This window comes from Colias croceus, chromosome 15 (assembly GCF_905220415.1).
Source record: "Colias croceus chromosome 15, ilColCroc2.1".
Classification (NCBI taxonomy): domain Eukaryota; kingdom Metazoa; phylum Arthropoda; class Insecta; order Lepidoptera; family Pieridae; genus Colias; species Colias croceus.
In genome coordinates, this window is record NC_059551.1 from 883,322 (window position 1) to 908,802 (window position 25,481).

Below are 25,481 nucleotides of genomic sequence, written 5' to 3' on the forward strand. Positions count from 1 at the left end.
TAGCTAGATTTTTTAATTTTTTGAAAAAAATAAGACTTGCGTGGTACCAAATCAAAATAAAATACCTTGTACATGCGTATTATTTATCTCTACACTAGGCTTTCTATCAACACTAACACTACATATCTCCAATCCCTAATAGTTCCCATTCAGTTCCCAAATCCGTGTTAAATCGACACCCACCCGGCGGGAGACGCGATGACATGTATTTACGCAACCCCCGTGATTAATCGCTATCTCTACTACGTTGTGGGAATATCTTGAGTAGTATGTAGTAGTCTATTTGATACTAACCAAATAGTACCTAAGGTTAGGTAAGGTTAAGAGGCTACTATGCTCTTTGGTACTAAATAAAAAGTACATTTATTTGTATTCTTCTTTATTTTTGATACTTGAGTTAACATTAAAGCAACTGTGCAAACAAATTTATGTTAAATTGAGTTTGTAAATTCAAATTCAAATTATATTTACTTCAACCCATTATCCAAATAATGGTCATGTGTGCAAATCTTGTGATTATTGACTTTAGGGAGAATAAAATTGAAGCTTATTTGTTTGTAAATTAAATTACTTCATAGTGAATAACTAGCAAGCATTTTGTTACAAACCACAGGAAAACAAGACGGCTCTTCAACTTCAAACTTGTCTTACTGCATCTATGTGACTTTGAAATAACAATAAACAACTTTCAGGTTACTCTTCATGAAATGCCAAGTTTAAAAATTATTTCACTGTAAGATAGTCCAATTATCAAGGAAGCCTATAGGCTATATACATAATTATCATGCTTAAACCGGACAACAGGAGCGAAGCAATGCGGATAAAACTGCGGGGCAAAGCTTTTAATTTTATAAATTCACAAAAAACTTTTCCTTCGTTCTAAAACAGATTTTACACTCAAAAAAAGTAAACGAAAACTCCCCTTCCAGTTTCCTCAAGGGAATATTATGATTGATTGTCTCTTTAAACGAAATTCATTGGAAAACAACCCCTAAAATCTAATCCCCTTATAGCGTCCACACTTACATAATAAATTGTATGTTTGTATTGATACTGTCACGTTATTTTCTACCTATTAAATGATGATGACCTATGAATGGACCTATGAATGGACCTATATACCTATGAATGGACCTAGGTATATGAACTGGAATTTTATAAACACACGCCATGAATCAAGGCTATTTTATACGGTTATTTTCGAAAATAGTCCACAATAATTTTGGAACGAAGTTCCTTATTGCACGTTGTGAAAGGGGGCTAGATTCTTACGAAAAGTTGTCACGACACTTTTTGCTTGAGTTGTAAGCCGTGCGGCGTGCGCGTGGCTTTGTCTGTCTTTCTCTAACTTAGCACTTCGTTCTATCCGGATGTCCCTTGACATCGCTATAGTTTTTTTTTATATCTTAAACGTCTTGTATATTCGTCCTTAGTTAGCAGAATTGTTCCTTAGAATTCCTACATTACAGTTCTATAACAATATGGAAACAAATGAAAAGGGATTCTCTATTGTATTTTATTAAGATCGCTAAGTTTAATCAAGTTTACCCAACTTTAACAAATAATTACGCAGAACACAACATCCAGCTTACATTTAGACACAAATTGAATATACAACGCAAAAGCATTTCCATATCCGTGTAAGTGAGATGGACATATCTTCTGTACTCGTCACACTACGTAAAGGGTTGCTATTAGGGTTGGCAATTCAAATAAAATTCGAGTAACTATTTATATAAAGAAAGTTGATTTTGATCTACGTACCCATTTTAGTACATGTTGTAGGTATTAAAGCTATCAGTGTTTTAGATCATAATCGTTTTTTATAATATCTGAATCTATCTGTTTACCGTTGGCACTAGCACAGGCACACCTGTTAAGAAAATAAAATTCTTTTTTTTAGTAAGAAAATGAAAAGTGCACGATCTACATTTTACACAGTAATAACTTTTCTAAAACAACACTAGTTGGCAGTGGCAGCCCTATCTGTTTAAATCCAGAACAATGACGCCCCTGATAAAGTGCCTATCTAGCAAGGGTGTAATTATGTATAGGGATCAGGCTTTGAGCTAATTACGTGTTTAATATTAATGGAAACTAGAATGTGGCTGGTCTTGAGCTAAGATGTATCGATTTATCATTAGGCTAAAGATAACCGAGCTGTTATAGGGCATCTGTAAACTTATTAGCATGTCAATTTATATAATTTATTGATACATACATTGTTGTACAACTTACAACTTACTTCGTAAAGGGATTCCTCACACGTCAGGGTGTATAATCGAATCAAATTTAGATAAAATTAAATATTGCGAAGTTAGTTGTAGTTTGAAGTTAGTGAAGTTAATTAAAATTGGATTGAAACAGGTATGTCTATTAAAAATGTGTTTTTAAACATTCGTATACAAATAAGAATAGACAATGTAAACCTTTACTTTTTTATTTGTTAAAACTTGTTAGTTTCAAAATTACTTAACTATATTTTTAGAAATTATACACGGGGACGCTGGGTTCGATATTAGTTTAATTGTAATAAGATATTCATCCACAAAAATATTAAATCAAAAGTTACGTCTAACAATATATATGTTTAATCAAAAAAACGTACCAAAAATTATAATCCATTATAAGTTGTAACATCTCATGCGAAAATTCCAAAATTAAAGTCTACGTATAAATGTATTATTTATATCATGTTTAAATCGCATGTCGGTCCCAAAAGCGAGAGATCAAAGACATCAACTATTGTGCAGAATTATTCATCACTAAAGAACGAGGGAGTAGATTAACGAGACTTCCTTCAAATATTAATGAAAAATAGCTATTAATAGAACATTTCCTGAGGGAAAATGGAGGTTTAATTACGTATTTTTCCTTTGAGCGAGTTATCTGCAGGGATTAATTTATACGCATAAAATTTTAGTTGCTTAATTCCCGTGTTTTTTTTTTGGCATAAAATCTATAAATCAACGAACGAACATCCTGGTGTAACGGTTAGTAAGTATAGAACCGAGGGGTCCAGAGTTCGAATCCCAGAGGAGAAAAAGGATACAAAGGCTGGTCACCTATTTGCCCGTTAAGAGAATCGGACAATAAAACAGATGTGATATGAAGGGGATATAGAAATTTATTATATTTTATCATACGAGTAGGAACTTAGCCAAACCACATGTATATCTACTTCTTAAGCTAAACCGCATTTATCAGAAATGTAGGTCGCCTCTTAGGATCCTAGAAAAGATTTATCGTGTACCTCAAGGTATACTAAGGTATAGTATTGTAGGTCAATGCCAGTTTTTGCCATAAAATTCAGTTTTATTGCCTACATTTACGATCAACTTTCACACGCAGCTTCCCTCCCTATGTTCCTAAGGAAAATAAAAATATTTGTAATAGAATTACACACATGTTTAAAAGGTTATTTACCTGTATTGTTAATGCAAAATTCGTAGAATTTAAAGCTATTGTGCAAAGAAATAATATTCTGTTATTAAAATATAGGTATTCGTATATTAGTTTAATTCGTATGTTAAGAAAATATCTTTCTTTGATGGAAATTAATTAACTTAAAAGTTAAAAAATGTTAAATAAATCAAATACAGAACATTTTAATAATTTAGAATTGTTATCTTTAGAACCAGACGCCATTTAACACTTACCATTTATTAATTTTTAATTATCACACAACCCAAACATTGTACATAAATATGTAAGCACTAAGTACTTTTGTGTCATCATGCGCTACGTCACGTTAATAACCATAGCAGTACTACGACACATGTTTATTTTGTCTACGACGATACGACGCTACGACGCTACGGCGTAGCGGTCACGTACAGGTGAACGTGTTTAGATTATATTTAGCTAAATTGTTCAAAGCTAAGGTATTTTGTTGTATATCTGTGGATATATAAAATACTAGCGGTTCGCCCCGGCTTCGCCCGTGGTACATATTTCGCAATAAAAAGTAGCTTATGTCCTTTCTCGGGTATCAAAATATCTCCCTACTAAATTTCATGCAAATTGGTTCAGTAGTTTAGGCGTGATTGAGTAACAGGCAGACAGAGTTACTTTCGCATTTATAATATTAGTATGGATAAACGTAAGGTACGTCTAGATACTTTTCTTGGGTTCATTAATAGATTAAATTCGCAAGGTAGAGCGTAGAGTAATTTTACGACTCTAACAAATTATTCACTGCTACCGATTCACATAAAAGTAAAGAAAATAAAAATCGCTAAAATAGAATGACAGATAGGATAATAATTAAATTATTAACAAGTGAGAAAGAATTTTACACATACATTTAGCTTACAATGAGAATAAACGATAATGTTTGAATAAGACCATAAAAAGGTCGTTTTTATTTCAATATAACCTCACTACGCCCACCTAATTATTTAATCACTATCACATTTAATTTATTCGCAAAACCACGAATGTGCATCCACAAATCTATTTCCAACTAAATCACAACCAGTCAATCTTGAATAAAACAAGCAACCCTGCACGCCTGTCAGTTACGAAATCAATTAAGGCCCTATAAATATTTCCTACGGCTCCGCTCGCTAATCTCTCTGCCCGTGACAGCTCACTCGGGTAATTGTATAACGGCAATGCCGCAATATCTGTAGTTATACCCTAAAGGATCCCAAACAACGTCAGTCTAAACGTCTGATATGAGAATAATGCAATTATATTAAAAGTAAAAAAAAGACTTGTGGCACTCGGGGTTGTCGCGGTAAAGCTATTGCATAGCATGCCTTCAAGCCACACCTCCGAGCCCGTCGGAGTGGGGAGCGTGAGGTTTTTTCGTTACGAAATTTCTCGATTCGGTCCCCGCGCTCAAGGCCCGTAAAGCTATGCAATAGCTTAAAAAGCTTTCTTTTAACAATAGAAATTGGCTTGACCACGATCTCGTCTGCTGGTAAGCTTATGAGACCAAAGATGGAGCGTTCTTCCCTAGAAGGTTCCCTGTTCACTCTTCTATTGATATTTCTACGTAGATAGGTTATTAACACACGTGGAGTGGCACGAAATGTTAATTAGCCAGTATTTACTTCAGTTGTCTCTTTCTGATAAAATTAAATGAAATATTACTTTGTCGTCTAATCTTATGTGCGTCAGTGTGCCGTTTTTCATGATTGAATGTAGTAATAGTAACCTACCCCTTTTCCCTTATAACATATCTACATTGAAATATTAGGTTTAACTAGTTTGAGATATTACAAACTCAATTTTCACCGCAATATTGCAACTATAGACAGAAACTATGGATCGCTCGTTGAGTAATGGATCGCATGTGGGAAGCTTTCTGAGAAAACTTTAATAGTCGTGTTCTTTAGAATAAAGGATGTGAAGTTGGAATGATAAATATCTTTGGGTTTCAATTGGATATATTTTTACTATTGATATGGGATATATTTGATATTATTTTATAATGCGAACAAGAAGGCTATTTGGTAAATTGATAAAGCATTTAAATATGTTTTTGTTGCAGCATTTATGCTATAAAATAGATTGAAAAATAAAATTTATATTATAATTACATGCTCTATCTACTCCTCCAAAAATTTATAACAGTATTTACTCGACAACCTCACAAAAATACGCATTTCCACATTACAACAGTCAAGAGAAATATTCAGCCATATTTCATAAGCCCGTCACGCTCCCAGGGGCCTTTTATGTTTTCCAATATGCAGCCTTCTTCAAGCAAAAAAACGAAAACCGACGAAACCCGCAGATGTTGAAACGAAACCAATTAGATGGACCCTTGCAAATAGAAACGGCACCGGACCGTATTGTTTTACGAACACAAGCCTTCCACGCGAATTACAATTCTATATCTGAATGAGTAAGGTTTGAATTCGATTTCTATTATGTTGAATCAGGGTTGCCTATACCACCCGGAAGAGGACTTATTTTATGTCTATCAATATAGAGTCGAATAGTCGGCTGTGCATTGCCTACAGTAAAATCATTACTAAAAAATAGTCTGCTGTGGTTGGGGATGACACAGAAATAAGGATTTATATCAACTATTTCAATATGTTATAGGACTAACTCTGATTACATTTACGATACATGCGTTTTTTATTATTAATGATTTTTAGAAATAGCAGATATTCCAGATGACGTCGTTAACATAAAATCACAATATGTAGCTAATTAACGTATTTGACTAAATAGGAGCCGCCTTAGAAAAACATTTCTCAGATTATACTCATGTTATATTTATGTCATGCAAAACATTTAGTATTCACGATTTCCCTTTCAATATTGTTTTTTATTAAAATATATTTAACCTTAATATTTGACGTAGCAGCCATGAAAGCGAGGTCTATGTCATCGAGCGAACTATGCATGAATTCACGTCACTCGCTAGCCAGATATAATAGACTTGAAATTTGTATAGCTTGGACAACCCTATTCGAGCATACGACACTACCAAGCGTTCCACGAATATAGACTTTATTACAAGTACTTAACTACCATATTTGTATGCACGTCGCACTAACATCACACCGTGTGTCAATTCATGCAATTATAATCGTTAATGCTTTGGTTTTAGTTACAAACTTCCGTGCACCCGAGGTTTAAGCCGAAGAATAATGAATTGAATTTAAAAAAGCACTTCTCTCGTCTCAATTAACGGAAAGAATTCGTTGTTGGAAATTTTTCACGAGTTTTTATAAGTAAAACATTGTCTATTTTAATTTTATTCCGATTGAAATTCTTCTTTAATGGTGATTTTCTTAAAATAAAGCAAGCAATTATATTCCTTATCTTAATGAAAAACAATAAGAAATAGGGCGTAGGTTTTGTAATATCTGTAATGCAACTACCCAAATAAACAATAAAAAATGAAAATAAACGGTGATAACAAGTACTTGCACTTCGATTTTATATTTTTATCCGAGGCAATGGACTCAACATTGCAGACAATAGCTAATTGGATGAAATCTCTCAGCGAATCGTGTTGAGCGTTCAAAAGGTTTTGTTTTAAAAATGAGATAAAGATTTATACTTTACTAGCTTTCCGCCCGCGGCTTCGCCCTCTTTGTCTAAAAACCTAATATATTGTATACTTTAACCTTCCTCTAACCCTATATTAATTTATTATCCCTATATTCCCTATATTTAAAAAAAAACAACTGCATGAATATCCGTCGTTCAGTTTTAAAGATCTAACCATACATACAGACAGACGCGGGAAGCGACTTTGCTTTATACTATACAGTATACACGTTATTATATTTGTTTGCCATACATCTATACATATAATAAAATCGTAGGAAAGTCAAAACTGTACATTGAATATTTTTTTAAAAGAATACCTGGGCCGTGATCTATAATCGATATAGAAGCCAAAAACATAGTTTTTAGAATTTTTGTCTGTTTGTCTGTTTGTCTGTTTGTCTGTTTGTCTGTATGTTTGTCCGAGCTAATCTCGAAAAGTACTGCATAGATTGACTTCAAATTTTGCATGAATATTACTAACAGGTCGGGTGAGGCTATAGGCTACATATTATCAAGCTATCATCTACGGGGGAGGAGCTGTGAACCTTTATTTTTCTTACGTATTCCGTGTATTACGACAGCGTACAATCTAAAGACTCATATTTAAATGTTGGTTTCGAGTAAGCCATGCTATTATCTAGCTTTACAAAATAAAAACTATGTCATTTACGTAATTTGGGCAGAGAAACAGTTTAATGAATTTAGTAGTATAAAAGACAAATTAGAAACAGCGCCATCTATTAAATGTTATAAAAATCAAATCAATTTACACGTTAACTATTGGAAATTAATAATCAAATGACGCATATATAAATGTTGTTTGACAATATCTAGATTGACACTATAAAAATTATGCCATTTGAGTAACTTGGGAAGAGAAACATAGCTTAAAGAATGTAAGTTGTATAATGTTAATTTTGTAACAGCGCCATCTATGAGATTTCGTAAAAATCAAATCAATTTACATGTTAACACTACTGAACACAATGTTAAAAATTAATAATTTAAATATAATTATGTTATTTATTTATTTAACTCTTTAACCCCTAACTTCCGTTCCCTATAAGATATATTTCGTGTAAATAATAAACTACATTTTTTTTAAAGTGAGGGTACTTATATGTTTATTATTTTAAGTAAAAATAGACACCATTATCTACAGTTAATCTAATGATTGTGTTCCAAAGAGTATAATAATATATTGTTGTGTTCATTAGTTACAATTTTTAAAATCTTCGTGTTTTATAAATTTACTAGCTTACCGCCCGCGGCTTCGTCCGCTTTGTCTAAAACCTAATAAATTATGTACTAAAACCTTCCTCTTGAATCAGTCTATCTATTAAAAAAAACCGCATCAAAATCTGTTGCGAAGTTTTAAAGATTTAAGCATACAAAGGGACATAGGGACATAGGGACACAGAAAGCGACTTTTTTATACTATGTAGTGATATTTATAAAGCGATTGAATGCCATAAAACCAAAAATATCAAATGCAATCTTCGTGTTTTGTGAATTTTCACCATCATGCGTTCCCACAAAAGGTAAGTTGTTACTTACAGGTATTTATTGAAATGAAATGAAATGAATGATTCTTTTATTATTTTGAGGTGCATTGGGAACAGAAGTTTTTGATAAATTTTTATTTGTAAGTAAGTAGCTTTTTTTATAGATATACAGTTAACTTTTGATTTTTTTATTCAATGCTAATAAAATTATATCGCCTTTGGAAGACGATTTCTGCTGATATTTTTACTACACCACTTGAAAATTGATGATTTGATGATAAAGACAGTAGCAGCGAGGATTAAGTGGAAATTAGTAATCATCCGCTTCGTCAATTTTTGACTGAAGTTAATGTCCAACGTCCAATGGTTCAATCATTGGAAGTATCTCGGGAAATTTTGGAGGATATTTTTCAGGAAGGAGGGGCAGCCAACCACATATCAAACTACTACGTTTTAGTACCGAAAAAAATGTTATTGCCAAATGAAACGTAAATTTTGCACTCACAACTTTACAAGTAATGTTTTTATTTTGACTTTGCGGTTATCTGATTATAATATTTATCGTTATGGCTATCGACGTACCGACCGTACTGGGATCAGAGTAGGTACATGATATACAGTTCATCATCCAGGATTGCTTAGAGCATTTTCACACTGAAAAAGATATTTTCTTTGAATCGTAGTTGCTTCATTTATTTATTTTTAATCATTTTACATAATATGTTTTATATTTTATAAATATATCATTTTCATTATTTAAGTAGATAAAATAAATTATGTAACGGTTTTATAAGAAAACACATTATATTTGTTAGGCGACCGCGACGGTGATTTCTTCCAGGCAAAAGAAATCATCTTCAGGATGGAATCATCCTGGATCATCTTCAGAATCATCTTATGAATCATCTTCAGAATCATCTTCTGAATCATCTTCAGGATGGAATCATCATCATGGATCCAGATGGGGGTCAAGTGACGCGGGCCACGTACCACAAACATGCTTAGTTTGTGGTATCGAGCGCGAAAGATAGTCATCGTGTTTTTAGTAAAGTTACTATGTAAACTAACGTAATTTAATACTTAGGTACATATTCTATAATGGTGTGCTCAAACTGTTAATCTACATTTAATTTAGATTATTATTTGATACTAAGTAATGTAGAATTTAAACCACATTCATGTTTTCTTCAGATTTTAAGATTTTCTTATCAGAGTGTTCAATTTTAATGTAGTTAAATTTTATAAGAGACAATAATTAAGAAAATTTTAAAATAAAGTGTCACGTATTTTTTTTAAACAACGAATGACGAAAAACGACCTAATCGCGGACGAAGTCGCGGGCAACAGCTAGTTAATAAATAAATACATTATAGTATATGACTCGGTATACATGCACTAATGCACTTCTCTATTCCATCAATATTATATTATTATACAAACACAGATAGCTCGTGCTCATGTTTCTTGCTTTTAATGGGAAAGGGAGAACTCAATGGGACAATTACATTTTAATGAGGGGTTACTTAGAATCTCAAATATCTATGAAACTCATATATGTGCTTTAATGATAACCTATTCATTCTCTTCTTTAAAAATAATAAAAACATAAGACTATTTCATATGCGATAGAAAACATCATTTCACTACATAGTATAAAACAATATCGCATCCACTGTCTGTATGTCTGTATGTCCTGAAGCTAATTATATGTCCCTATGCATATAGTTAGCTTCAAAAATTTGCAAAAAAATTTGGTGCACTTTTTTTAGTAGTTATTAAGGACGGTTCACTTAGTTTAGTGGTTATTAAGGACGGTTTTAGTATAGTATCTGTTAAGTTTTAGACAAAGCGCTTACCGCTGGCGGAAAGCTAGTAGATAATAGATCTTAATTTTATTAAATTATTGTATAATTACTGAGCCTAAAAAGACGTGTTTCTTAATCATATAATAATGATCTCTAAACTAAAGCGATACCGTTAAAGCAACAAGGAGTAATGGTTTATAGGTGAAAAAGCTAATGTGAGCCGATCACGCAATCGTTATGATTTACTGAACTTGTAATTAATGTATTATTCTGAACTATTTATAGAAGTTTGATCCAATTAGTAACGAAAGAAAGGTTATCTAAAATTAAAATAGGTTCTTATCTAAAGAACGAAATAATTTGATTTACTGTTAGATAATTCTCCAGTAACTATGTTTTTTTATTTATTTGAGGACAAATGCGTTTTCGTCGAATACACGTTTAATTTGGGGCGAGAAGTTATAATTCCAAAATTAATAGTTTTACCTTAAAAAAATCCTTATTTAAATGCGTTTCTAATAAGTTGCTATAATAATAACCTTGCTAGTTACTGCTACTACTCGTATCTGCCCGTGGCTTCGTTCGCATTCCTCCACTGAATATAACATAACCTAATCTTAAACAACAACACACTTGCAGATTACACGTGTATTATTTTATGTAAAAATGTAAGTCCGCTAACGATACAACAGAACCCTCATAAATAAAACCTACTTCAAAAACCGCAAATAAAAATAAATAATGAGTAAAAAATTTCAACGTACCGAGTACCGGCGGTGCTCAGCGCGTCCTCGCGAAATAAAATAAAAAGCTTCGAACGGCTTAAATCCGAAAGCAAAAAGGCATTATGTCAATTAATTCGCAACCGGAATGCGACTGAAAAACCTTGTTTTCTTTTCATTGCTGTTTAATGAACGTCAATGAGTTATAAGTGGGCTACAAAATGCATCAGCTATGGTGCAGTTTTTGAAAGTACAGTTCAACAATTACGTACTTTATTGGAAATGTTTTATGCATTAATTAGGTCGAGATCGTTGTATGCTTCATTGCTTTAATAAACAACTGAATAAGTATGTCAAATGTCTATACAAACTAACATTATTTGTTCAACTGTTCAATTGAACTTAGGGCCGATTTTTCAATCCTTGGTTAAAATTTATCCGTCCAATAAAGTATTACACGAACATTTTGAAATGTCACCTGTAAACTGTCAAATACGGACAATTAGAATACATTTTTGAAATGGTAGTTTCATACGTTATTCGATGAATAAGTTTTAACCAACGATTGAAAAATCAGCCCTTATTTGAATTTTGACTACCTATCGATACATTTCGATCTATCCTGTCTTTACAAGACGAGCCCCTGTAATGGGGTGTCTGTAATGTAACCCTTAGCAAATGTTTTCACTGTCACCACCGTGAACTGTTTGCATTTGGTTTGTTGCGAAGCTATTGCTTATTTACTACAGACGCTTTAGAATGTTGAGAATATTGTCGGAAAATATTTTAGTAGCGCAAAGTAGCAATAGTGATTTTATAAATTATACAATATGCTCACAGGTGTAACGTGCTGTTCAACATAATAAATATGCTGAAACTGAGGTATCTATTGCTAGCCATAGCGTAATATTTTAAGTTTGATATAAATAAATAGAGAAAAAGAAAATGAATGTGTATGTGCCAAATTTTAAACAGATCCGATCAGCTGCTTTGCCCGAAGTAGTAAATCCATCCTCACAATATATCCCATTATACTGTTGTAATATAGTGTTATAAGTGTATAAAATGTAATAGTATAATTATCTATGAATGCTAAATGAAGCTGAAGAGTTTGTTTGTTTGAACGCGCTAATCTCAGCAACTACAGGTCTGATTTGAAAAATTCTTTCGGTGTTAGATAGCCCATTTATCGAGGAAGGCTATAGGCTATATATCATTACGCTAAGACCAACAAGATCGGAGTAATGCGAGTGAAACCACCGAGTACAGCTAGTTTATAATATCCACTGACTAAAAACCATCTCGAGTGCGTACCGGACATGCGAACGGTCAGCGAATACCTAATCAATATTGGGGTGAACACCCTCGCGTGTGTCAATGGGCAAGTTTGCGTATGTACTAGTTGCGATTTGTACGGATTTTATAACTTGGGGTTACAATGTCCCTTCGTCGCTTTGTGACACTGCAAGACTTTTTTGAAGCGACTTTGGTAATGCAGACATTTTAGACAGATTTAACTTTTATTTGGAACTTTATTGGTAGGTATACGGTAAAATGAAAAATACATATTCTTAGTAATTTGGATCTCTACCTCTATATTATATCATCTCTATCAAGTTTGTTACCATACTCCTCTGCAACTGCTGCACCGATTCTCATGAAATTTTGTGTGCAAATAGGTTAGGTATACAATCGGTCAACATCTATTTTTCATATTCCTAAGTGATAAGATTAAGGCAGAACAACGTTTGCCGGGACAGCTAGTGTTCATATACCTAAATTTAGATTTTCTTCTCCTGTACGGTTGGCAACGGAAGCGCTTACTTGTTTGCGGTAAGATATAGTTATATACCTTAAGTTTAAGGTGTAGTGCTATTTCGTGTTATGCTGCTACACATTCTATTTTATTTCACAAAATGTAAATAGTAGCAACGTTATGAAAAATGTTAGTTTCAAAATGCAAAAATTGTATATTTTACCTATTGAAATTTTAGTCGGTTAATATTGGCCAGTATTAACTGTCTACACTAGGGCATATAACTATAAAAAATGACTGATTATATCTAAATCTGTAATACACTCTCTTAAACCCCACTTTCTTCAACCAACTCTATCTACATATTATACCTACAATAAACCCAGTAGCACAACCTCTCAAAGAATCCCGTCATTTCTCATAAACACCCTAAATCAAACTGAAGTTTAATAAGAACAAATAGTCTCACGATAGACAACCGAAAGCGTCCGATCATGGCGCCACCGGTCTAGACAATGGGGCGGTTGCCTCACCTTGAGAATAGAAATCTTGAACAGCTGAGAGACTGTTCAGAACGTGTCAAGATCGAAACATATTTTCTGTTTAAGGTCACTTTATTTTTGCAGTGTGAAAGTGGCTATATGGCACGTGTGTTTAAAAAATAGTCACAGATTTAAAATTCGGTACCTTCTATAAAACTAGATATTTTTAAATATAATTTATGTAAATGTTAATTCCACGTATAGATATGTGGACAATGGACATAATAGAAGTTAGAACCTCAACCGCTTTGGAAGGAGCTACCAGGAAATTTGTTTTGTTTGAAATCCATTGCAATTTATACGGTTTAAAAATGAAACATTAATTTATACATGTAGGTACAGAACCAGATAAGTCTAGATACTAAAGGAGTGAAATTGTATAATCGAAATTTCAATAAAACTTAAGTTAAACAAGATCATAAAGCAGATAAATTGTAATTGTAAATTATAAAGATATAACTTAACTTGACAGTTTCACCCCAACTAATGAATTTTAATTTAAAACTTCAAATACCAACGTTCTAAGTTAAAGTTTTGTGTACTAAGTAAGTACTAAGTACTAGCCTCAATGGCAGTCAAGAAGGAAATTAAAGCCTTTAAGAGAAGTTTCGAATATTTAAGTTACGTACTTATTTCCTCTCGAGTCCTGCCGGAAAACTTTCGTACTTGGTGTACAGTTACTAAATATACGCTTATTAAAGTGTTTCAAACTAAATTCGAGGGGAAAGAATATTATTTCGCTTCAAAGAACATGATTATTAACTTTTTAAATATGTTAAAATATACAAAATAACTAACAAATAACATCATAATATAATTCATATGGTATACGTTATAGAATAGTTTGAATCTATAAAATATATTATTTTAAAATTATGTATTAATTCAACGCAATATGCATACTTTTATGGAAAAATCTAACAACTTTCTAAAAATATACAATCATACAATCACAATACAAGCAATATTCAACCGCCATAACCCCAACCAGCACATACATAACCCTCGAATCCGAGCGCCATTTTACAAAAATGTCGGAATACATTTTAAAACGTTCTCAGACAATTTACTATTATTGGCCATCTAGGTTCCACACGTTCCATACGTCACTGTCAGAGCGTCTGTCTAGACTTGCCTTTGTTAACTTGTATCTCTGTGGAAATATTGTGGTATTGATAGTGTGATCGTTCTGTAGAAATATTGAGTAGTAACGCCGTTAGTACACCGGCGCATTCGCGAGCGGCAGCGAAACAACGAAAAATATGTCAGTAGTATGGCAGGTTTTCGCATATGATATGTCTCACTCTAGCACATAGATAGATGAAATAGTTGCGTCCTTGTCAGTATTGTTTCGCAAAGAACTGCGAAATGGCCATTACACAGACGCATTGCGAAAAAGTTGCAAAAACATTGCTGTTTACTAACGTTCTGCAGATATTTCGCTTCGCAATAGTTTCGCAGAGATTCGCTGCCGCACGCGAGTGCGTCGGTGTACTAACGGCGTAACGTGATAATGTATTTGTAGATAGTGAATCTATCACTTAAAGTTATGGACGAATTTTTGCTAGTAAATCGAATAGCTGAAAGGTTCTGGATGAGGATTTATGTGTAGATGGACGGATTTTAGAGACATAAAAAATAAACAATTACCAGTGTATTAATATCGTGATATTGATAGTATAGTAATTCTGTATTTGTTGATAGTAAAAACTAAAAAGTAATACTTGTTGAAGGTTCTGGATTAATTTTGACGTGTAGATAAATGGGTTTTAGAGAAAGACATCAAAACAATTTGTAGAAAATAATCTTGCATGAATAAATGGGAGATGAAAATTGCTACAATCACGCGATTACGTGATCTGCATACTACGGGACAAGCTTGTACAATAAACTTAAAAATATGTATATGCTCAGAATTTAGAACCTGCATTGTCACTGCGAACCTGACTGTTTTTAGGAAATTTTGTTAAAGCTTCCTAAACAACCTATAAGATATAATGCAATACTTCTTTTATTTTGTAATCTAAGGCAATACTATAAAATGTACAACAAAATATATAAACATTTTAAAAAAAGAACTTCTCTTAAGAATTTTCTGGCAACATTAGTCTGACGTTAAGCAGCTGACATCCCCGTGACCCTTAACTTTGGCGCCGTCACGTTGAATAAAAAATGGCTTCTTGCAGACGCGTTGCGAACGATTACATCAAACAGTAAAATTTAACCATAAATGTTATATTTTTATTTAAACATCACCAAGTATAATATTGATAATCTATACTAGTATTATAAAGCTGAAAAGTTTGTTTGTTTGTTTGAAGGCGCTAATCTCGGGAACTACTGGTCCGATTTAAAAATTATTCGATTTATCGAGGAAGGTTATAGGCTATTTATCATCACGTTACGACTTACGACCAACAGGAGTGGAGCCACGGAGGTGAACCGCGCGGAGCAGCTAGTATTTGATATTTAGAAAGGGTTGCAGGCTTACAATACAAGCTGCCTTAGTGTAGGCCTGCAGTTCATATTATCTTTGTTAATCATCTGGTTCAATGCATATGTATGTCCTTGTATTTTGAATGCTTAAATAATTAAGATAATGATACTATGTATTTATTTTTGTATTTATGGTGAACTAGGTTTCCGCCCGCGGCTTCGCCCGCGCAGTCAAAGAAACCCGCATAGTTCCCGTTCCCGTGGGATTTCCGGGATTGCGTCATTTTCCCGGGATAAAAAGTAGCCTATGTCCTTTCTCGGGTATCAAAATATCTCCATACCAAATTTCATGGAAATTGGTTCAGTAGTTTAGGCGTGATTGAGTAACAGACAGACAGACAGACAGAGTTACTTTCGCATTTATAATATTATATTATATTATAATATTATATATATAGTATGGATAAATGACTATGATTATAATAGTATTAACAAGCTCGAATATATTTATCTTAACAATTTCGGTAGATACTCTCTCGCTACTCATAATTTAGCAAGCAAGCCACTGGTTTATGTTAGAAGTTACTTAGATAAATATATTTATCTAAGGAGTAAGTTTAGCCCACAGTCTAAAGTCATTTAAAATCATACCACTCTAAAATGTTTCTCTTATAGTAAATTCATAACAAAAATAAACTCCGAAACTATACTTATACACTTCAACGAACCTTACGTAATGACTTGAAACACAAAACTTTTCACAAAAGTTGCCCCGCATCAAAAGCCCATATTCCCCCGCCCGGGGGAGACGGGCTAATATTTTACAGTTGTCAAGCCGGCCACAAAACATTGGGAATGACGAAGGACACTCCCGAATTATGTAGGACGGTTAGGGGCGCCCACTTAATGTATCTTTTGGCATACGTTTTAGGCCTACATAATAGAAACGACTGTAGACTGACTGGTTACTTGGGAAAATATTTTAATAGGTAACACATAAATTAATGAACACATAAATTTATTTAGTTTTTATTCGATCTTTTGGCAGTTTTTTTGCGTTACAGTAATTGTTTGAGTAAAATATATAGCATTAAAATTATTTATATGTATGTTATATATTCTTAAAAAACATATCTATCGACCTTAATCCAATAATGTTAAACCGAATACAAAAACAAAACATCACGCCTATAAATAGTCCAACAATCAGAAGAAACGGCGTGCTTGACGAGAAAATACAGTAGCAAACAACAGGAAACAGTAGAACTTAGAAAATATGGTCCAAGAAAAATAGAAACGTCAAATAATTAACCTAAAATAAAATTAACTGCGTTAAAAACAACCGACTTCAAAAACGGAAAAGTGAAAAATAAAAAAGATTTGATATTATTAATTGCTACATATTATTTAGATGTGCTATTTATTAAATAGGTTTGATGTCGGTGCACGGGCTTAATACTAAGTGCTTAGTGTTTGGCACCGACTTCAAACCTATTTAATAAATAGCACATCTAAATAATATGTAGCAATTAATAATATCAAATCTTTTTTATTTTTCACTTTTCCGTTTTTGAAGTCGGTTGTTTTTAACGCAGTTAATTTTATTTAATACTTTTTAGTGTAATTTTCAACACGAATCAAAAGAGCCCAAACTCGATAAAGTTGAGTCAATATATTACTGAGTTCCTATGGCCACCTTCCGATTACATCATCAAATCAGCTCTATGTCATGATAATGTTTCATCGCTATCCAATTTACACACTTATACAAAATTTCAGCTCAATCGGTTACCGGGAAGTGAATCAAAGTTACTTGCTACATTCCAATTAAGTCATCGAGTACAGACAAAAATGCTCATAAAATAAAAACTACTGGGCCTAGCCGAATAAAATTTTTATGGGACCAATTCGACACCATCCTGCATCGAACAAAAAAAGAATCACGTAAATCGGTTCAGAAACCTCGGAGTAATCGGTGTACATACATAAAAAAAAAAAAAAAAAAAAAAAAATATACCGGCCGAATTGATAACCTCCTCCTTTTTTTTGAAGTCGGTTAATAAGCCACTACTAGCGAACTTCATTACCATGAAAGAAAAATACGACATGATTAGGTTAAACTTCCACAAAGTTTAACCTAATCATGTTGTATTTTTATAAATAAAGAACAGGCTTTAGGATCTGTTGTATGCTTGAATTATTGACGTGACAACGTCTTAAATTAGGTTGCGGCTGGGAGTCACTTATGAAAAAGTGTAACGCTCGGTAACGTTACGATGAGTCACCGAAAGAGGCACGCGGGCATGGTTAGCCCGCCTAAGAGCGAGAGAGACAGACATAAAAAGTCGTTGTCACGTAAAACTTTCGCCCGTATACCGACTTTACAGGCAACCAATTTTTTTTTAATAATGAGTAATTGTAGTTGATTGTTCAAGTAGAATAAAGTGATGATGGAGTTTTATTCGTAATATGAGTGAGTGAAACACTAGCGTTTCCTATAATTTTGATTTTATATTAATTTTCGAAATAAATGACGCATACTGTTAAAAGCTTACGAGTAATATATAACAAGAAAGTGTTTATTTCTGACTTGAACCTTTACAATACACGAAGTTAACACAACACAGACATTATTTCGGATATTTTCACTATCCCCAAATATTATTTTCAAAGCCTGTTCATATACTGTAAATAATAAGCAAACAGCTTCCAGGCACAGGGTAAGCCAACCGACTAACATTGTAATCGCTGCTACACATCTACGAGCGTAGGCTATAGCGTAGCACTCGTAGCATGGTATTTATTACACATGGATACCTCGTAGCGCTCTTGTAGCGTGAGATATGTAACCCAATTATACGTAGCTACGCGCTACGGTATGTGGAAACCAGTGGATGCGGTTTGTTTGTGGTTGTGTACACAACTAGTGCAAGTATTGATTAATAGTAGGAAAGTATCCCTGCTTTCGATTATATGTAGGGATAGGACATTAGACTTCTATACCAAAAATTGGGTCACTGAACTACACACACAATACGTACACACGGTGTAGGTATATTATATGTATCACATTATGGAATATAGAGATTTTCGTAATTATTCTCATTCTCATCTCATTAAACATTTAAAAATTCTAGTTTCTAATGAACATCAGGAAACTATGTTTTCAATTAGCTTTAACATTTTAGCCAATACCGCATAGTTAATACATGGTATAACGATATGCCAGTCGCGGTTAGGATTTACATTATAATTAGTCGAGCGCAAGCCTAGTCACGATTTATCTACATGTTATTTTGTGCATCCATTTTAACGCACGATTCGATTTTTATTATTCTCTGTATTTTTATTCTCTAGTTTGGTAGCCATATAATCTCTTTTAGCTATTAGGCGTACTATTGTGTTGTTCCCAATTTATCTATATGTTTTCTTTATACATTACGTTCACATTCATTTTTTTAGTTAACACAGGTTCGTTTAACACTTGTATACAGAATCAGAACCAATAATATCACAATTCTCTTCTTCCTACTACCGCCACAAACAAAACATGTCACATCACGGGCGGCCCCGTTCAACTTCGTATCGTGTCACAATGGAACCACACACCCGTCCCCCAGGTACTGTGTAGTTACAGCCAAGTGGCAGATACCTCGTGTAATTATTTCCACGATTACGCCGCCATTGGCTCGCATTGTTCCAGACGTAACGAGAACTTGCTAGGTATAGTAGGTACAAATTAGGGGGAAAGATGGCTGTAATGGGTTTCCGTTTTTATCGTAAATTATCTGTAATCTTATGAAATTCGATAACTACAAAATCCTAGACTTTATTTATTTACTAAAAGATATACTCCTTTTTCTCTTAATGAGGGTAGCCGCTCAATTAGTAATTTGAATTAGTAAGGGTAATTATTAAAACAAACCTTCGACAATTCTTGAGCAATATAAATCACCTTTTGACATCAAAACAAAAGCAAAACGTTGAAAGGTCGAAAGATACTTTCTTTTTGCAATTTAGACATTCGAAACTATTACTTACTAGAGGTATGAAACCCAAAATATCGGCCTTCAACACGATTCGTCAATTAAAACTTCATCCCCATTGTTTACATTTAGTGGGGCGTAATAAACAAAATTTCCTTTGTTGGCTGCACCTGATAGCCCGCGGCTTTACGTACCCCATTCTTGAAGGGGATCCTGTATTCTAGCTATGTATTGCGAGGGAGATCACTTAACGATCCGGCTATGATAAGCGCTTACTACTTGGGGTGCGGAAACCATCTTTAGTTACTTGGATTAGCTTTTGACTTATACCTTGTTACAGTTGGACAATACCGTGGCAACTTTATTTAAACTGCAAAAGAAGCGTGAAATAAGGTCGCTCTTCTGATATTAAAGAATATCTTATTTATCGCATGTTGTTTTTTTCTGAAACCTTTTTAATTTGTAAAAAATGGAAATCTAAACACTTATATTATGATGAAATGGTAAAGTAGTTAGCACGCGTAACTCCTCAGTCTGAACTGTGACTAAAAATTCTTAATTTTATCGTGGAATCTACAAACTATCACGCTACAGCAGCCAAGAATTCACGAAAATTGTATGAAATTACGCGGAAAACCCGCGTCTTCACTTCACGCGAACAAAATGGCAGACACAGCCAGTAATTAAGAAGTTGATAAGTCACTTTCAAGGCTTTAAATTTGCTTACTTCCAATACTTCAACAAAATGGAAAATGCTTTATTTCCAATACGTTCTATCCACTATCATTGTTATATATTACTAGTTTCCGCCCACGACTTTGTACGTGCATCCCCATTTTTCCCCGTTCCCGCAAGAATTTCGGGAAATCCTTTCTTAGCGGATGCCTACGCCCTAACAACTACCTGCATGCCAAATTTCAGCCCGATACGTCCAGTGGTTTGGGCTGTGCGTTGATAGATCACTATATCAGTCACCTTTGAGTTTTATATATATATCGATTATGTACATACATATCGTGCAATTTGCCTGCCACTTACATAAGTGGCAGGCAAATTGCACGATTTCAAATATCCAAAGTGCGTCAAATTGCGTACCTAGTTTTATAATATGCTTAGAACTTGTAATTATAATTTTGGCTTCGCTATTTAGTTCAAATCTATCAACAATGGTATGTTCTTTGCTACTCCCACCAGAAGTGTTACTATAATGTCTAATGTCCAGTGTGGCAAAGTGATGGGGCTACATGACCTATAAATAATAGCTCAATCGTTTTACCCTGGAATTAACACTTAAGACATAGCACCCCAGTACCCGTATCACATACTTCGTATGCACACGGCGTCCGTATCGACCGAGCATACGACCAACTTCGTAGCTGAAGTGACACTCACAAACTTTGTCACTTTACAACCGAGATAAACAATTTAAAATTTTATCACGCAAGAGACTGCAGCGTGCAAATCTTTTGTGTAAACTTATTTATTACTTACTTGGAAATTATATTGTTATGAAATGTGAAAGGCAGCTGAAATTGTTCTATTATCATGAAGGAGATATAAAATTAAGATTGTAGTTCACTACCCATTTTTAATTATTTAAATTAATTGAATAGAGAGAACAGATACATATTATCCAAAAAAGGAGGGAGAAAGTAGGCAAATATCGATATTTTTTTGGACATTATAATAGAATAACTAATAAAGACATTTTTTATCTTAAATACCTACCACCTTATACTTAACTTTTCTATAAGAAATATATCGATGTTAAAACATATTATTATATAAGTACATGTGATAAATCATGCCTTCGCAGGTGGTATGCGAGCTCATTTTTCTAACGAGTGGGCGGGCATTGGAACATTTATATTTTCTTCGGGTTTTGGTATTTCTTTAGTGTATACTAGGTTGTATATTAAATACATGATATATCTCCTTTCCTTTCTCAGATAACTATTCTATCAGCTTTTATTATATATTATAGGTTTATATTTTAGATTTTACCAGTTTAAAAAAACACATCGATAGACTTTGAAGTTAATAATCATCCCTATAAAAAACAATTTTATACCTCGTTAAAATACCACTACCCTAGTACTTTAAAATACGATAGGCGTTCAACAAACAATGTCCCTAACATGCATGCCAAATAAACATTCCGAATGCCAGTTACACAAGTTACCAACACGCCACTCGAAGTATTTTAAGGGGTCACTGCTGTCCAATCAGTTGCGCAAATTTTCCTTTATATTTGTCCAACACAATAATTTATTCAACGTTATGCAGGAAAGAAATATAACCTAAATTTAATATAAACCTCAAATTGAAACAGGCCTTGTTTGTATAGACTGCAAAGTTAGTTAAACGTTCTTTCAAAATTAAACTAAAATGTACAGTGACCATAGTTTTTGAACTGAATAGCACAACCATTCAACACATTTAATAAAAATAAGTTATCAGCCAGACTAAAATGTATGCAAACATTATTGTTCTAATTACGAAACCATTATAAAGATACATAAAAACCATAAAAACATTCAAACTCAATTTATTTATTAGACATCTTCTAGAAGCACTTTTGAAACGTCATAACATTTAGCATTTAACACCGATTCGAAAAAGAATAAATCAATCAAAATCTTAACAACTGCTTAACAACGAGCAGCCCTGACTCCGCAATCAATAATTCATAGGATTCAATAAATACTGATGATTTCCACTGGGAGCCGCTAACTCCTCCCTCGAGTACGTCTTAGCTGAGATACACGTTTTAATTGTTGACATTGTGTCTATAATTACGTTGATTTTACAAGCACTTGAGTTTTCTTTTATTTTGGTAAGAAAATTTGGTAAAGAACATAAATATTTTGCATTTTCGTGTAAAAAATAAGGAAAAGATATTAGTAATTAACATTAATTTAATAATATTATAACACAAGACATCATTCTTAGTGTATTATGTACCTTGTATTCTTAATTTCAGTTTTCACTGTGAAGAAAAAGTATGTTAGTAATAAAAACTAGCATTTTATACTATTAAGGCAATACAACTGAAAACTATATAATACCACTCGATAGAAATACTCAAACTCAATAGAAATACAAGAATTGCCCTATAATATAAACGATCGTTTAAATGCTACGAGTTGCCTACGTAACATGCTACGTCGTAGCGCTACGTTCAGAACTTTGAAATTGCCGAGAAACGAAATAGCACTTAAACTTACCGGGGTAGCTGCAGACACAGTATCTGTGGAAGAAAACAATTTTTATTAATATCAAATACAAAAAAATAAATAAAAAAGGAATAAATAAGCAAGGATAGTATTTTAATTTCCAAACAAGGTATATCACTATAACAATAAACTACTTTAAACTTTTTAGAATAATTTCATATTAAATACCCACTCAAATCTTTTAAATATAACTTTAAACTTTTCATTATTTTTTCATTTCTATTCAGTAAAATTTATGTTTCGTATTTATTCTCATAACTTGTTACAACCGTAATTATTACCGCTAATTTTCACAAGGCACAACCCTAATTGTAAACCCTTTATTATTTTAAAAAATACATCGCTACCTTCTCATAGTAGCTATAAGTAAAAATAAAAGAGGGAAACAAATGGTCCCCTTTCCACATTCATCTACAAAAACTCCACTACATAAATTACATGAAGCCGAACACTAACGAGCAAATGCACACCAATCTAGTTCTAATTGACACAGTCGTTAGATCTTAATTCCCTTAATTACTCTCGAACTAGCGTCTAATAGGGGTGGTCCAAACTATTAGAGCGGAGGTCAAATGAATAACTAAGTTAGGAATAGGAAATGTTAGATTTAACCACCTATATTTAGGTACAAGAGACTTACAAAATAAATTATAAAAAAGCGACAATTTAAAAGCGATAAACAGAACCACTGTTCTGATACACTTATCTATACTTAATAATATAAGCTGAAGAGTTTGTTTGTCTGTTTGTTTGAACGCGCTAATCTCGGGAAGTACTGGTCCGATTTGAAAAATTATTTCGGTAGGCTTTATAATATCATCTCGCTAATACAAACAGGAGCGAAGCAATGCAGGTAAAACCGCAGAGCACCGCTAGTAGCTTATAAAATTCTGCTATAAATCAATAATTTCACAAAAGAAACAAGTTCTGGTTTCTGTCTTATAAACTCCCCCAGTGTGTATTGAATTTCAATTAGGTACCAATAAAAGAATACAATAGCAAGTGTTTATTTATTCTAACTTTATAGCATCCGTAATAGATTTTCTAGACAACTTTTCTATTACCACTTGTTATTTTTTAAACAACTAGCTTTCCGCCCGCGGCTGCACCCGCGTTTTTAAAGGAAACCCGCATAGTTCCCGTTTCCGTGGGATTTCCGGGAAAAAACCTATCCTATGTGTTAATCCAAGTTACCCTCTATATGTGTGCTAAATTTCATTGTAATCGGTTCAGTAGTTTATGCGTGAAAACCATACATACATACAAACCTTTCCTCTTTATAATATTAGTATAGAAGTATAGATATAGAATAAAATGACAAACGTGTACTATAAATTTATAAGTAACGTACCGTTTAAAACTTTGACTATTATTAAACAGACTTGATATTATAACCCACAGAAAACCCTATATTTAAAGGGTCCAAAGGTCATACCGGTCCATAATAGTCGAACAATTCTATAAATAGCCCGAATAAGAATAAACTTTTACGTAAGGTCACTAACCAGTAACCATCGTTATAAACACCAAGTGTGTTCCTTATCAGTGAAATGAGGATAATTAATTATAGTATACTCCTAAAAATACATATTTTTTATACCTTTACAATTTATAAGAGAAACTATTAATTTAGATTGTAAATGCCTGCAAATAAATTCAATTCGATATTCACGTAACGAAGCGTCCAGACAAACAGATAATAATATATTTTTAAAAATAAGAGAGAAGAGATCAAAGCTAATTAAGCTTCGATTTCCTTTGGTATCCATCCATGTTTTTCTAACTGATCATATAATTCTTCATATATTCTCCTTTTATATGTCCATATTTACTTTGCAATATTTTGCCCTAGTCCTTTCAATCTTTTTACACACGACAAATTCATCTCACTGAGCAGCCAACATTTCTAACCACATACTCCAAATGTCAATTTCCTAGGCCATTTATGTAACATGTATTGAATAGGCTTACGTCAACGCTGGTGGCCGGCTCGAATACATTTCAGAACACGCAACATTGGCCTAACTTCTGTGCCTTGAACGTTGAATCAAATATTTAACAATGCCAAACTTTCAGTGGCAAACGAATTAAAACAGAACTGTTTCTTAAATTCACATGTATCTTCAATTTATCATTTCATGTTAAGACTGGACAGTAACACAATAAATTGTAACACAGTAGATGTAGAAAGTAAAAATTATCGGTATAATAAATGTCTTAGATTGTAGGACTATTAGTTGGTTATGGCTCAAAAATGACTGGATGAATTTCGGTAAGATTTGCTACGTTCAACAATTTAAAGGTAAAATACATGTACCTACTGGATAATATCCCGATCCAAACTGGGATGTCAGTAGGCAAAAATATTCCAATAATTTTAATATCGACAAAGAAGCATGACTATGAAAGGTTTTACATATTGTCTGGTAACCAGGTCACAATAATTATCTGTTAATACGATTAGAGGTTT

At 33.1% G+C, this 25,481-nt stretch overlaps 1 protein-coding gene across 2 annotated transcripts in view; it reads right to left on the minus strand.

The window, feature by feature from the left end:
- LOC123698275 (stress-activated protein kinase JNK) overlaps positions 1 to 25,481 on the minus strand; it is a 94,516-nt gene that overhangs the window by 61,061 nt on the left and 7,974 nt on the right. For both annotated transcript variants that reach the window (XM_045644865.1, XM_045644866.1), the window contains exon 2: positions 23,003 to 23,025. The gene's annotated coding sequence lies outside the window, so the exon portion shown is untranslated. The remainder of the gene's footprint in view (positions 1 to 23,002; positions 23,026 to 25,481) is intronic.